The sequence below is a fragment of the Siniperca chuatsi genome, linkage group LG23 (genome assembly GCF_020085105.1).
Source record: "Siniperca chuatsi isolate FFG_IHB_CAS linkage group LG23, ASM2008510v1, whole genome shotgun sequence".
NCBI classification, from domain to species: Eukaryota; Metazoa; Chordata; class Actinopteri; order Centrarchiformes; family Sinipercidae; genus Siniperca; species Siniperca chuatsi.
In genome coordinates, this window is record NC_058064.1 from 8,255,001 (window position 1) to 8,270,921 (window position 15,921).

Here is a 15,921-nt window from a genome sequence, read left to right on the forward strand (position 1 = left end):
AAACCCCAGAAACACTTTAAATCTGGATCATGAACTGATGCTAAAACAGTTGATCTGTTAATCCAAATAACGCCTTAAAACTGCCTCTTGAAACAGAGAGCTACACACATAAACACACGTACCGTAAATGCTGACATCTAGTGTTCAAAACATGAACTGTGAATAGACAGAAACTGAACTGTAATATCTTTTAAAGGCCACAGAGAGGCAGCATATATCCACACATAACTGCACAAGTTGCCCTGAGAGAGCCTTGTGTTGCATAACATTGCATGGGAAAATAAAGCAGATGGGTTTTAATGTTTTGTGTGTGTGTCAATCGCTCTTGATTCTGTTCTTCTGGACCATGAAAATAAAGAAAAATCACATCATCCGCATGAATACTGAGTGGCAGGAAGAGGAGATTGATTGAAATAAAAGCCCATGATAAGATGTCTCTTAACACCTTGAGCTGTGGCATCTCATTTCCTGTCGAAGGTGACGTAATGTTATAGGAGAGGGGGTGTGAAAAGCAACAGTAATGGAAGAAACAGAGAGGTGGGGGTGGTTTCTTAATGGACCTACACCTGTTTTAGGCAAAATATATGACACTGTTTTTCAGTATATGTAGGCCTACTGTATGTTGTGTCATTTTGAGGGATATAAAATGGCCATTTTCTTCCCTTTTACCACAAATAATAACACACATCTCCTGTTTTAGAGAGAAATTGTAAGAGAACATTGCTTTGTTATATGCTCCCATCAACCCCTTTCAGTAAAACCGCCACTTTATCTCTCTCAAGCTTTGATACCTCATCTACAGCTTCAACAATCCCTTTCACAGACAAAGCTTGTGATATAAAATCTGTCTCTGTGTGAATCTAAATCACTTCTACAGTTGAATGATTGTTCCCCAGTGCACCCAGATGCCCTGAGTATGGGTGTGTGATTTTAGTCATATGTGCATGTGCGGAGCACCATAGAGCTTCTGGTGTGTATCGATGTAGGTCATGGTAATTGGACAGATAATTGATGACAACATTACCACTGCTTGCCTTGGGTTTTTTTTTTTGAAGAACACACAATCTAATTTACAGTAAACAGACCAAACATCAATATTATGCAACTAGAGGGCATAAATTGAGGAGGGAGGGTGAAAGAGAGAGACAAATTGAGTAAAATGAGGTAGAGGGAAATACAGGCAGTAGAAGGAGAAGGCTTGAATGACAACACGGCTGAGTAAAAATTAACCCAACCCCAAACTATCCCATCTACTCGGGGCCTGACTGCTGGCAGTAGTGGCGGTGGCGGGGCGTTAACAAGGGCCAATGGCAAAGATCACAGACTGTGATCAATGTGTTGGCTAAGACTACTAAGACCACATTTGTGTGCAGTGCGTGACTCTCTGGACAACAGCACACAATGGAAACGGACTGTGCTATCTTATAGGAGCTGTTCACATGTGCTTCTTTATGTCTGAACTGAGTGTACTGGCCGAACTGACTTTACTGTACAGTATGTGCAGAGTGTTTACACTGAAAACAAAACCAGTGCTACTATGTCATTGCAAATTGTGTCAAGCCAAGAATAAATGCTTTGATGCATTATCTTGTACTATACAGATATTACTGAGAGGCTAATGTCACATATTTTTGTGTTTTGAGGTATGTATGGTAAATATAATAGGGTGTTTGTGCCTATGAGGATCTAATTGATCAAAACTTTCATAGTGAATAAAAACATGAATAAAAATTATCGTGGGAACAAAGAACAGTGTGCAGATTGCACTTTTTGCCACACATTGTCTGTTTCTAATATAATATCTTCAATAGTTTTCATTTTACATATAAATAGTCACGCTATCGGGCATGTGAGGACAAAGTAAACATTAACAAACACTGACTATTCCAGTTCAGAGGTATTTGGCAGCAGAATGGAGACTTGGTACTGTCCAGGATGGTTAATATTTTTGGGCGATTGAACATTTTAGAAGTTAATGAACATCCAAAATGTTATTTAGAAAATGCCAAACTGTGCTCTCTTGACCGTACTGGAGTGTCCTTATGTTAAGATGAGCCAAAGTGAAAAGAAAAGAGGAACGTAGTCAAGTAATTTGTTTGTATGAGAATAAGAGAGAGATGGGAAGTGCACAGACTTTGCTTTATTCTTTCTTAGTTTTCCTGCTTTTTTCCAGAGAGGGTAGGAGTCATCATGAGTGAAGGCCCCACAACAGTCTATAACACTATGTTGTTTTAACCCTGCCTAGAATAGCTCCACCAAATTAAACCTGTGTTTTTGTTTTAGTACAGAGTTCAGAGTGTCAGAAAATTCAACATGGCAAGAAGCTTGAGAGAAAAGAGGGATGAGGAAGAGGGAGGAGAGCTGGAAGAGGAGGAGAAATAGGAATTTCAAGCATAAAAACACCAGTTTAGACTTCAGCTTTCACACTCCTTTTACAATCAGCTTTGAAGTATGAGTGAGTAAGGAAATTATTTATTTGGTGTTAATGAAGCTTATCTAACAGGTCTGCAGGTCAGTCAGCTCCTCATAAACAGCACATCCACGGTCAGGACAGGCTGATCAAAACAAGGTCAGGTCAGGAAAGCCTGGCGGGAAATTAAAATCTCAACATGGTTTACTCCATGACTAAGTCAGTAAACTGTGGGAACAGGGAAGAAAATAAAGGAGGTTATTATTTTTTTATTAGAAACCTAATTCAACTATAAAAAAAAAATATTCTCTTAGTTGTTTTATCTTCCTGTCTTATTGTCCAAGAAGACTCCTCTCTAAATGGACTCTCTTTGAAGAATACACCTCAGGAGGCATATTGATCGCTCACACACACAAATTCACATGTACAAGCCTTTGCATCCTCACAATTGATGTTTCCCATGGAGAAGACAAGTGGTCCATTAGTTTTTTTCCTCTCTATGTGGAGAAGAGGAGTGTAAAAGCAACAATTTGAGGCAGCTTTGACATTTTGCCACCACATATTGCGCTGAAGCAAGAGCAATACTGGAGCGCTGTAGCAGAACGGCTCCTTTTGTCTTTTAAATTACACCATTGTTCCTCCAGAGTGACTCATATATTGCAGAAATCTCTATTTAGAGCACAGTGATGATGATAATATTGCTCTGTGTGTGTGTGCACGCTTAGCCGATTATTGATGCTATCAGCCAAGAAAAGCTCACCATATGCTCGATGATGCATGTGTCAGCCCAGTCGATCAACTAGTCTGCACTGTTAAACTCTACATCCTCTCACTTCTGCCTTTTATTCTCCACACCAGCATGGATGCACCTCTACACACAGCATTTGCAGTCTGTGGAGGCAACAAGTGTGAAATATGTGGGTGGAAAATTTTCAGGATGTGTGTGTATATATAGGAGTTGTATTGTTTCAACAGGACACAGGAACAGATGGAAAAACAATGTTTTGCTGGGTGATGTGGGTCATTGGTCCTGGTTAACAATTCTCCAGTGCTATTAAGCAATCTGTCACACTGCAAAACACGGCAGTGGACTGACAGACAAGGTCAGACTTAGATTTTTTTTCTTTCTCTCACTTGTGCTTTCCTCTTTCAGGACAACATGACAAATAAACCAGTGCCAGGTTCAGTGCTAATGTTCTTTAACATACTACAGCCACTGCTTTACAGATAAGTTGTCATGAAAGGACTTAAAGCTGTTCCAATCAATATCTTTATATAAATAGTGGATCAAATGACTGTGTGCAATGTGGAAGGTGTCACTCGTAGCGATGAATCCAGAGAATTAACCCCCAAGCCAGATAGTTCCCTCAGGGGTTGGTGGAGACCAAAATCAGAGCTAAAAGGTGATAAAATATTGGACTTACATTCGCCAGGTGGCCAGAAACATGACTCCAAATGAAGACTAATGTGTCCTTAATTGTATCTGCTGGATGTGTAAACAGGCAACTGCATGTTAACAAATTCACCTTATCAACATAAAGGGCAATAATGTCAGTGTTTATGGCTTGGTTGCGCCAAAAAAATCAGTTAATGCAGTTTTAAAGTTCAAAAACATGAAGCAAACAACTACCTGTATGAATGAAAAAGCTAGTTTTAATGGAATAAATACATTATTCTAATCTAATTTTCCTTTAAAAACCTTATAACATACATCTGTTTGATACTCTATAACAAGACTTGGGCAGCCTTTAAAAGAAAACTAACTTCATTTGGCATACAACAAGTTGTACAACTTGTATAACGTTAGCTTATCTTGTTGGCTTTTCCCCTCTATCACATTCCTGCATTAAATATGAGAAGTGAGAAAAGCGGAAAAAAGTCGAGAAAGAAATCCTAATGATACTTATAGTCCTCTCACCTTAATTCTCTACTATGAAATCTGGAAAGACAAAGAACACACAATGCATACAAATTATAAGAAAACATAATGACATAAAATTGTAAATGTAATTTCTTCCTGTGTTTAAAAAACCAGATGCCAAAAAAAAAAATAGTGCAGATGACTTGTAATTTTACCATAACATCCAAATCAGCCTAGTGTGTGTGTGTGTGTGTGTGTGTGTGTGTGTGTGTGTGTGTGTGTGTGTGTGTGTGTGTGCATGGCTAGGGGCCCTTGTTATTATGTCCTGCTGCTTTTCAATGGAACAGCTGTGCAGAGCCACCTTCAAACAAGGCACAGGCTGCCTGGCAACTGCCCTCCCATTGGCCAACTTTCCACCTCCTCTGACCAATCGCACGGGCCACGCGATGAGGAAGTGAATGGGGAGAAAAACACACTGAGAGAGCGAGAGAGAGAGAACAGAAAGGATTGTGAGAAAGTTTGCCGTGAAAAACATGCAAGGAGTTGAGGAGAGAGATTTCAGCTCGTGTTTCCAACAGGGAGTGATAATATTGAGAAAGCAGAATGAGAGAGCACAGAGACTAAACTTATAAGGGAGTAGTTTTAAAATCGTGAACCTCTTTCCAGACAGATTTGCATGTAAAGCTTCTGTTTCTCAAATCCTGTTTTTGGTAAATTCCAGCATTCTGCTCTATTAGCTTTGACATGTTTAAATACAATAAATAACAATTCTGAAAGGGAACAAATCTACATGGTAATTTTTTTCAACTTTGCCAATCTTTCCCTTTATATTACATGGACAACTATTGTTGATAACAACAGTTTCATTTGCATGGAAGTTTTCTAAAGTTACATAAATAAACACAAAAGAGACCACTCAGAGACATGAAAAGATGTGACAAAAACCAGACATAAGCCCTGATATGTAGGGGTGTTTCAACAAATAACATTTCTTGGGATCCTTAAAGCCACATCGACTCGAGGCGAGTCCGTTTTGAGTGACAACAAGAAGGTGGTGACTTTTCTCTATTGATGTTGCCGACTTTGTGCTTGGCAGGCTGAGACATGCCACTGCAAAACCTGCGTTTCCAGGGCTTTGAGTGGGCTTTACTGGGGGATTTGAGTCACATCTCTTGGGGATAATAGGTGTTTGTTTTACAGTAGCTGTAACGCATGCAGTTGCTAGATGTGAGGTCGGCAGACGAGACAAAACATGGTTGGAAGACTATTGTGCGTGATAAACAAGTGTGTGTGTGTGTGTGTGTGTGTGTGTGTGTGTGTGTGTGTGCGCGCAGACAAAACTTTCAATGTAATTCTTGCTTCGGTATCTCACCTTTTATGCATCCTCTGTGGGTGTTATATAACATGCATGTGTTTATGGTTTGTGTGTTTTGCAGACAAGTGGGTTGGATCCACGCTCAGATACATCCTGTAATTAGCAATCAAATCGGCGTGCAGATCTTTGTGAGAACGTTCGACACGACACACAGCTCTTCTCTCCCCTGGAGGTCACACTTCCTACGAAATCTCAGCTGCAGTTTCTCCCGAAAAACAACAAGATGTGAAGAGACAGAAACATGAAGAAGGAGCGAGGTAGCCTGTGTGATGTGGTAAAGAAGAAGGCTGTAAACTAGATCTGCTTACTTAAAAAATGTGCAAACACTCTTGTAATTACAGATAGACACACCGGTGGAGACACAAACACGCAAAACCAACCCACACACATGCATATAAACATCAACAGCACAGTCATTTTGTCACAGTGTTAAATACAACCATATACAGACAGGACGATATGGTGACATGGCGAAGTGGTGGGTGACTCTGAGTCAGTGGATATAATGACCACCAGCAGCACCACAGCATGGTGATACAGCTGACACAGTTCACACAGCTCATAGTACACACAGTACATAATTATCTGCCACAGAGATTTTGTATGTGACCTACATTTGCTGAACAAATAAATAGCAGCAGAATACTCGTGATGGCATTTTATTTTGTAAATATTAGTGCTGAAAAGGATAATCTATTAATTGTTTAAGGCATTTGTCAGTCAAAAATGCCAAAGTTGTACTGCTTCCATCTGCTAAAATGTGAGAATTTGCTGCTTTTTGCCAATTGATGTCATCGTAAATTGAACCTGAAGACATCACCTTAGACTGTAGGAAATTGTGATGGGCATTTTTTCCTGACAATCTCTAGACTAAACAATTTTTAAAAAATCGATTCATGGATCCTCTGGTTTCTTTCAGGGTGTTTATCCTTGAATTGTTATAACATATGCAAGATACAAGTGTATTCCAAAATAAATGTACTGTAATGGAGTGCAGGTAACTCATTCATCATGGGCATACATGACTACTGTCACATCATAGAAAGTTCTCATAATATTGTGTCATCTGTTCTGTGCACGGCACACATGCCCTGACATGCAAAAAGATTCAGAAATCAAAGCATTTGGTTTCTCACACAGGGATGGCAGGTTTATTAGGCAGCTTGCCTGTGGCAAGTAATTTTCACACTGAAGTAAAGCAAAATTTACCCCACTTGTCAGCGTATGATTGCAGACTAATGAAACCTCAGGCCTGCGGGGCTACAGCTGAAAATCCTTCAATTCCTTTCCTGCTTATAATAAATGAAGTTGATAGAAAGTACTGTGGGCTTTTCAGCACAGGGGTAATTATAATTTAATTTAGATTTTAAGGATTAATTATTGTTTCATTCTAAAAAAATTACATTTAGTTATATACTCCAACTTCTTGCATCAAGTTAGCAAAGTGTTTTGTGGTCCTGCCCTCTCAAGGACACACTCCCAACAGTTGTCATCCATCTTGATGAGCTGTCATTCTTTGAAATGGCAGCTACTATAGCCTGAGGCTCAAACTGGCACTAACTGTAAAGTCACCACAGCTGTTGAAGAGGGAGACAACAAGCTCTGGCAAACTGCTATAAAAAAGTAGAAATACTGGTGTTCAGGGACTTTTGTCTGCTGTACAGTGTTGGTGTTCTTTCTTACTTCCTTTCTGCCAGTGCTAATGTTTTGATGATGATCATCACTGAGCACAGTGACTCAGTGTTTGCTGTAGACATTTGACACAAAATCTGTAAACCCCAAAATGTACTGTTGTCACAAAAAAAAACAAATTTGGAATGTCTTCAGCTCAAAAGTAAAGTCAGATATATGATCAATTACTTTAATTTTACATTTAAATGGTCTGTTCAAATCACAAAGGGTAATCAGTTTTATCAGCAGAGACTATTTCCTTTGGTAGGATGTATAGTTCCAATGAAAACTACTCACAGTTATGTCAGTGGATTATCCACTGGAAAGATTCCTAAAGTTGCTCCAGCTAAACATTAACAGTTAGTTAGCCCACTTCACTTCAGTGCTGCAATGTTTTTGCTTAACTTAAAGGTTTTTGCTAAGTGCTATCAGTATCTTAAAGGTTGCTAAACGCTATCAGTAACTTAAAGGTTTCTGCTAAGCTCATCAGTTACTTAAAGGTTTTTTCTAAGTGCGATCACTAACTTAATTGTTTACTTAAGTTCTATCAGTGACTAACAAATAGTTTTAAGTTGTGGGACCAAAATAATGAAGGATAAACAGTTGAAAAACAGTTTAACCCTGCCAGAAGGATCCAGCAGAGGGTACCATACAGTGGGTGGGTACACACACATACACACAATTTAACTCAAATAAATGAAAGGTTACACACATATGTGTGGTCTGGAATCTCAGGGTCATCCACAGGACATCAACGCAAAACTGCCCTCATTGTGTAACAAAAACTGAGGGGAGTTTACCCACGATGACCAATGGCAGTTCAAATCAATAATGACCTCAGCTCTTTCCGAGACTACATGTTTGAGAAAACAGCTTCAATCTGCTCCCACTGTGCTGCCCAGACAATCCCAGCTTAATCCATGGAGTCCAGTCCTGGATTACCATGTCTGCTCCACCCACAATCGCTGTATTATGGAAATTAGATGGGATTATATGAAGTTACACACACAACACACAAGGACACAGACTCTCAGCATAAAACCTGTGCAACATTCACCGGACATCTTTCTGTTTTCCTGAAAACAGTGATTACACCTGTCATTTCACCAGATTAGTTGGCGTGGAGTAGATTTTAGAAAATCAGCTCCACACAACACAAACAAAGCATTTAGGCTGATTTCCTCTTATCTGGCAGGAGTGGGAACAACATGGCAACTCTAAAATTTGTTTTGTTTGGTGCATGGGAACATGTTGCCATAGTGACCGTGATACCTATTTCTTGGTGGATGTGTTATGCAGGCTCGTGATTTCAAGCTCCAGCAGATGGTTTCGATTCAGTGTCACAGAAGATGTGTGTGTGTGTGTGTGTGTGTGTGTGTGTGTGTGTGTTTTCTGAATGGTTAAGAGCAAGTAAATGAATGAGGGAGAAAAGGAACAAGATTTTGTGAATGTGCATTATACTGTACGAGACCCTGTGTGAATGTCTTCTGTGCATGTTCAATGTTAATGATTTTGAATTGGCCAATCTAGATGAAAGCCATATTATTAGCAGATGGTTCAGTGAAGCACCAGCGGTTCCAGCAGAACTTTCATTAGCCATGTGATCTCTCCGTTGGTCTTATTTGTCTTAATCCAGCAAAAAACATGCTGAACCACTGATCTGGTCTCTGTTCACATGCATCCCTCATTTTCCACCAGCTTTAATCGCTTTTCTACCACCGACAGGAAAGCTTTTAGAAGTGCTCATGAAGAGACTTTGAAATAAAAGTGAATGGCTGAAATGAATGAACATGCAGGTGAGAAATTGGTGCTATTCAAAAAGTGACACTTAATAGGGAAGGTGCTCTGAAGTGTGCAGTATACCTGCATGCATGGAGCCACTTATCAAACATTGCTAATTGATACACATCAAAAGCCCACGCGTGTGCTCATAATCACACACAAAGGGTGAAACAGCAGCTTTGGGGGCAGACACCACCCCCAGCTACGAAGGGCCTGGTCTCAGGTTTGATTGTTTGCTTGGCTTTCAAGATGGCGGCTTAGCAGGGAGTCCACTTTGCTGGTTTTGTGTAAATGATCCCGACTTAAACAGTGATTTACATCCATGGGTAAAGGCTCAGTGGTCCAGAAATATTCCCTGGCTGCTCAGAAGCTGTATTTTCCCCTTCAGTTTGCAGGCCTGCAAACCTCTTCAGGCAACAGACATTAAAAGGCAATGTACTTTTCTATAATTAGTGAACAGTGAAATGGCACATTGAAAATCATGAGGAGTGTGTGTGGAGATGTGGATGTATGTAAATTAGAATTTTATGCTGGAGAAACTGTGTCCTCTTGTACATATAAACTCTAGTAGGATTAGTGGTCACTTTCATGGGAGCCAATGCTGATCCTAATGAAAATAAATCGAAAATGCATGTTTTCTTGATGGAGGTTGCATATTTGTGTATGTGCATGTACAGTTTTCAATGCTTAGGCAGTTAGCGCCAACCTTCTGATCCCCAGAGAAGAAGGCCTTGTTTACTAGAAAGTTTTAGAGCAAATCACAACCAATTACTGTCAGAGTTGGTGTGCAAAAAGTTGGTATGATTTGTAAAATAGGCTGTGATCAAGGCTCATACATGAATGCTTCTTCAACGAGGCCAGAGATTTAAAGTGTTGTATTGGACTTTTGAAGCAGATTTAACAAACACTGTTGGGAACATATACATTGCCTTCAGAGTCATTTGCATTCATTTATTTATACACTCAGTCATTCCTAGAGCTGTGGAGGTGTATGGTTTGCTATTAGGGAGAAAGTTTTTATAGTTCAGTGGTATTCAACTGCTTACAGAAATAATGTAACAAAGTTGTTGCATTTGATATTTATTTGCATGATTTAAAATGAAAAATATAAAGATGTATATATGATTCACTACTGTAGAGAAGATTAACATTTTTGTAACACAATCCAAAGTCATGTGAGGACAATATGCTTTGATTTGACTAATTGAATTAAAAGTGATCCAATGGGATAGTGGTTTTTCAGTTGAGCCCAGTATAATCTTATATCTTAAAATATTAACAAAGGGTATCAGTGGTGGTATGATCTCTGCAACAACAGTAAACAGAGCCACATACAATATGTTATTGATGTATACATAAGCTATCCAGGTACCTCCAGAGAGCAGCTAACACACTTCCAGCTTATTCCTCTGCTTCCTAGAATCATAAAGCAATAACCTGCTACTGCTTTCCATTTACGTCCATGTGTCTGTGTCCAATGTGTCACAGTACCAGCAAAGTCAGTAGACTGACAACAAACTGGTATGCATCTAAATACATTAGGTCACCTAAGGAAATCATATGTTTCCTTAGGTTTTATATAGTAACCTGCCATGTGGAAATGTGATGCAAACACATAAATGGAACAAATATGTTGACAACTTGTGGAAATCCTCTTAAAAGGGAAGGTAACACTTTATTGACATGACATGACAGGTGTCATGTCATGGTTATGATGGTGTCATGTTAGTCTTATGAAGCCACCTTCAAATAAAGTGTTACCAAAGGGAATTATATGAACAGATAGAGGGAGAGATTTTTAAATTGTATGTGGAAATTTAGCCTTTATCTCTGGTTGCTTAGTGACTAATTCAGCAAGCGAAAACTCCTTTAGGGGCTATTTGCATATGCAAAGTGCAGAGATAGGTGAATAAACAATCTCTGGGTGTTTGGAGAGGTGTATGTGGTTGTGTGAGCAGGACTGACATGGATCACAGAATATGGAGGAGCAGAGTGCATCAGCAAAGCCTCCTGCCATTCTCAACTAACTGCTGCGTATGGGGAGATAGCATGTCAGTGTGTGTGCACTCCACAACTTCCATCTGCATGAAATTTCACTGTGAATCACTCAAGTGTGTGTTTGTGTGTATGCTTGAGTGGGAGTATAGAACACACAAATTTGGTGGAACTCAAATTACTTTTTAATTAAAGATTGTCCTGTTTGAAGAGTAAATAAGAAAGGTTTGTAGGAAGTCATCTGATAAGACATCAGAAATTCAGAATAATATGGCAGCAAACACTCCTTAAGCAGCTACATTGTTAGAAATACAACAGCAGAGCAACTGATGTATCTATTTACAGTGCAACCAAACAAACTCACTTTGTTTAAATAACTCTGATGAAAAATTACCAAAAAAAGGTATAAACAGTCCAACTTACTTGCAAGAAGATGTAACATTGAATGGCTATTGCTGAAAAAACAAACATTATAAATAGTATCAAACAGGTTTTAACTTAAACTTTAGGTTAAAAAAACCTAGATGCCTATCTAAAATATGTTCTTTGTTTATCATGGCAGTTGTTTACCCAACTTAGACCCACTTTTGGTATAGTAACCTCTGTCACATCCAACACAAAGTCCCCAATAAACTAACTAACTAATTTATGTCAAGCTCAGAAATTACAAGCACTTTCATTGTCTTATGCATTACCCACCTTTGGTAAACTTTATCACTGGAGTTGAACCTTTGGGTTTGTTGTTGCGCTGTTAGTTTAACAGATTCAAACAGATGACTGCTGGCTGCAACAGGTGCATCCAACCTAATTCACACACAAACACACTTGCACTTCCTCAAAAAAGGGAGAAAATACAAACCTGTCGTTGTGGCTTTTAGTGTGTGCGGCCTCAGAGACACTACATTAAAACATGTATTAAATACAGGCAGAGCCAGAACATCGTGTCCTCATATCTGGAACCTGTGTGTGTGGTTGTGTGTGTGTGTGTGTGTGTGTGTGTGTGTGTGTGTGTCAGAGTAACAACAAGAGAGAGAGAAATAAAGTGCAACAAAGAAAAACAGGCTGATAGACACAGAATAGGACACATAGGCAGTTTGCATATGTGCTCGTGTGTGTGTGCACTGACGTCAATGCAATCACGTAACTTGTGATGAACAGCAAACAAAGAGTTGAAGTGATAGATGAACACTGGCAGGCTTCACTGACTAAATGCTGGAACATTAGTGTTTGCCTGTTGCATAAACAGCAAATGTAACTGCACTCTAGATAATAGATAATAATGTATGGAGCTGTGGCTTAAAAGGTCTCTTTAATCATACATAGAGCTGTTTGTTCAACCAGCTCTGGAAGAGACAACACTTTTTTTCTTCTTTTTTTTTACAGGAATAATTTAACAAACGTTTGAAAGTTGCAAAGAGAATGGTATACACACATGAAAAACATATGCACACATGTGGCCTCTTCCTCAGCATTAAATATAGTTAAGTACAGGGATTGATTAACAGTTGTGGGAATTTTCCTGCACATGTGAAAACTGTTACTCTGAGTCCAACCACACTGACACAAAAAGACTGCCAGCTAGAGATGTGTTTTAGTGTGTGTGTGTGTGTGTGTGTGTGTGATGTTACAAATTTATCACAGCTCATGAGTCGATTTTTCTCCCCTGCTAGCTTTTTATGCTTCACTGTCTTTCACATTCTGAGTTGATGATGACGGACTGATTGTGCTGACCTGATGAATTATGCTGCCTTCAGGTAACTGTTGGAAATACCAGTATTACTATTTGAGTATGCATAGATGTAGGATATTACTATTCTCTCATTACCTTTTTCTAAGCATATTTTCATATTGTGAGAAGAGGTAAAGAGGTCACTTGTGATGGGCCAGTTTTCCAGGGCAGCCAGGCCAGTTGTGCCTCCTCACCAGGAAAACAACATGCGATTAATTTTATTCAAAGTGACTCTGAGAGAGTGAGGAAAAACAGACATGAATTTCCACAAAGGACGATAGAGAGAGAAACAGTAACATAATGAGAGTCATATTATTGTTCTAGTTTTGTTCAGAATCAATGTGCCTGTGCGATCACTTTGGGGACAGACATGCGTCAGTTCTGTTCATCAAGCCCTCAATACACATTGTCCCGTGTGTGTGTGTGTCCACGTGTGTTTGCATAACCCACTCAGCCACGATTTCATAACCGCATTCATCTCGGACATTGCTGCCTACTTCCCACACAGCTGAATATTGATGGAGCTACAGGCCAGAATTACATTTACTCTGCTTATATGATTGATTCCTAAAAAGCATTAAATGTATTCGCAGAATATATTGAGCATGGAAGAACAACAAATAACTAATCCAAAGGGCCTCAAGAAAAACAGTATGAAAATTGTTTTCAAAATGAGAAATGTGAATGTTGTATTGTCTATTGTAAAGTTTTTAGTCGATCCTTTTTGCAACTCTCACTGGAGTTGCAGTGGGTGAGAACTCATAAATTATCTTTGTTTCATGCCTTTCTTATTCTAATACACTTATGAAGGCTTATTTACTAAAATAGATTTTAAGCTTCTGATTATAGTGTATGCTGGTCGATTTTAACATTAAATAATCCAGGTAATAATTGGTGTTAATTTTGAATATAGAAAGTGAGAAAATCAGATTTAACTTTTTATAAATGGAATATTTTTAACCTTAAACCTCTGTGACTGTTGTTTTCTTGCAGCAACACATCAACTTTTGGGTGTTTTTGGGTGTTTGGGGAACATAAATACTGGGTGAAAACCAGTTGAAACAGATCTACCACTTTTTAAAAAGTTAGATTTTTCATTAAAATGAATTAAAGCCAACAGCCTCATTTGACCCAACTGACCCAATGAACTCATCTGATTATACACATGCATACCCCCACAGGCACAAACAAGCTCTCCATCCTCCTGGTTCTGTGCCAGAATCACAGACTATACAACCAGCCCTGCAGTAAGTTACCCCATGTTCCACAGGGACAGTTTACCACCAGCTGTCTGTGTCTGTGTGTGTGTGTGTGTGTGTGTGTGTGTACGTGTGTGTGCCAATTCAAACAATAGCTTTAAAACATCCAGGTTTTTTGGATGCTGACAAGTGATATTTGATTTTAAAATTTTTGACCTTTGCAATTGTGGGTTCATCAAAATGTGAATGTGGATGTGGCTGTCTACAGGGACCCAGCAGTTTTCTGTGAATTCACCCAGAGACACGGCCTCCCAGGCGGGGAACTACGCTTGAGGACGCCTCACATATCTCACCAGCTGTCTATCTAATCTGTCTGTCTGGGCCTGAGGCTTCGATGTTAGCAGCAGATTTTTAAAATACATTATCAATGAAGTATTCACATATTTTAATCCAGTGCTTTTAGACATTGGCACTAAATGCTGGCACACAAGCTGGTAAATTGCCATTGTTTCACAAGTGGGAGGGGTTAATACTTCAAATAATCAATGAGTCTGTGAGCCTTTTATGTCACCCCCTTTCTCTGTCTCTCTCTATTAATTCTGTCTCTGCTCTCTCTGGGCAACCAGTGTCATCTGCCTCTGCGCAGGTTTATGCTGCACCAAAAAGACTGAATGCAGCTTTTGCTCCATTTCCTGTCACCAATCTTTCTCGACACTAGACAAAATCACATAGTGCATCCTTTGTGAAAGGAACGGCATGTCAACAACTCATTACCACCAGGAGAATTGGGTTGTTTCGTAGTGTTAAAAGAAAGTGTGATGTGTGTCGACATCTCTTAGAGCAGTAGAGCATATTTACCTCATCAGTGACGATTATTGCGTGGGCTTGAGGCTACTGCCGTGCTGTTGCCATGACATCTGGAATCCACGAAAAGATTCTGGCGTATTTGGTGCGAAAGGGGGGAGGCCTGTTGACAGAAACACACATACAGGAGCCCACGCATAAAAGACACACAGTCAAAGACACACACAGACGCGTTCACACATTTTATCTACTTAGATAAAAGGGGATAATAATCCCAGTGACTGGTTTCATGAAAACATACTGAGTGATTAGAGGTCATTACAACACAGTGTGCTCTCAGGTAGCCAATCTGATTACATCCCTACAGCAGCCGATGACAGATTGAGTGGCTTTCAGTCCAACTTTGTGTCAAAACACATTCCCAGTCTGTCATTGTGGGAGTTTTCAGATCTCTCCTGACAAATCTCTTGGATTCTGACAGTAAATATTTCATACTGGGGGAGTATGGAAATGTTGGGATGAGAAAAGCGTTGCATAAACACATTTCAATGCCCTAAAAGAGGCTATAAAACTGGAGAACTGAGCTATAGCTTGAAGAACCATTCAGACTTCAGGTGCTTTTATACAAATTTCAGTCAGCTAGGATGACAAACAACATGTTCCAATACATCCTAAACATATTAATGGACTTATTCTGTATGTGCGTTCTATGTTTTATGAACCTAGCAGCCAGGCATGCAGACATCTCATGGTACAGAGTGTGTAATGAGTAGAGACAGTACTTCATGGGTTTTTAAACACACACACTGTCCCACAGGAGATCTACAAACTCAACATAAAGAAGAGGATCTATATGAAATGCTTGTAATGTGAAAAATGAGAACATGTTATGAAAGACGATAGATTTGTTTGATTTGTTTTTTACAGAGCTGATTCACCAAAGGAAAAAGCACCATTTGGATTAAAAATACAGCAGTGAAAGAGGAAAAGCAGGGAAGCAAAGTTAAACGCAGCACACTTCCTGTGAACAATTCCACAGTAAAAACAGTATGACACCCCTTTTTGACAACATTGTTAAAGCCCTCAGTGGGATAG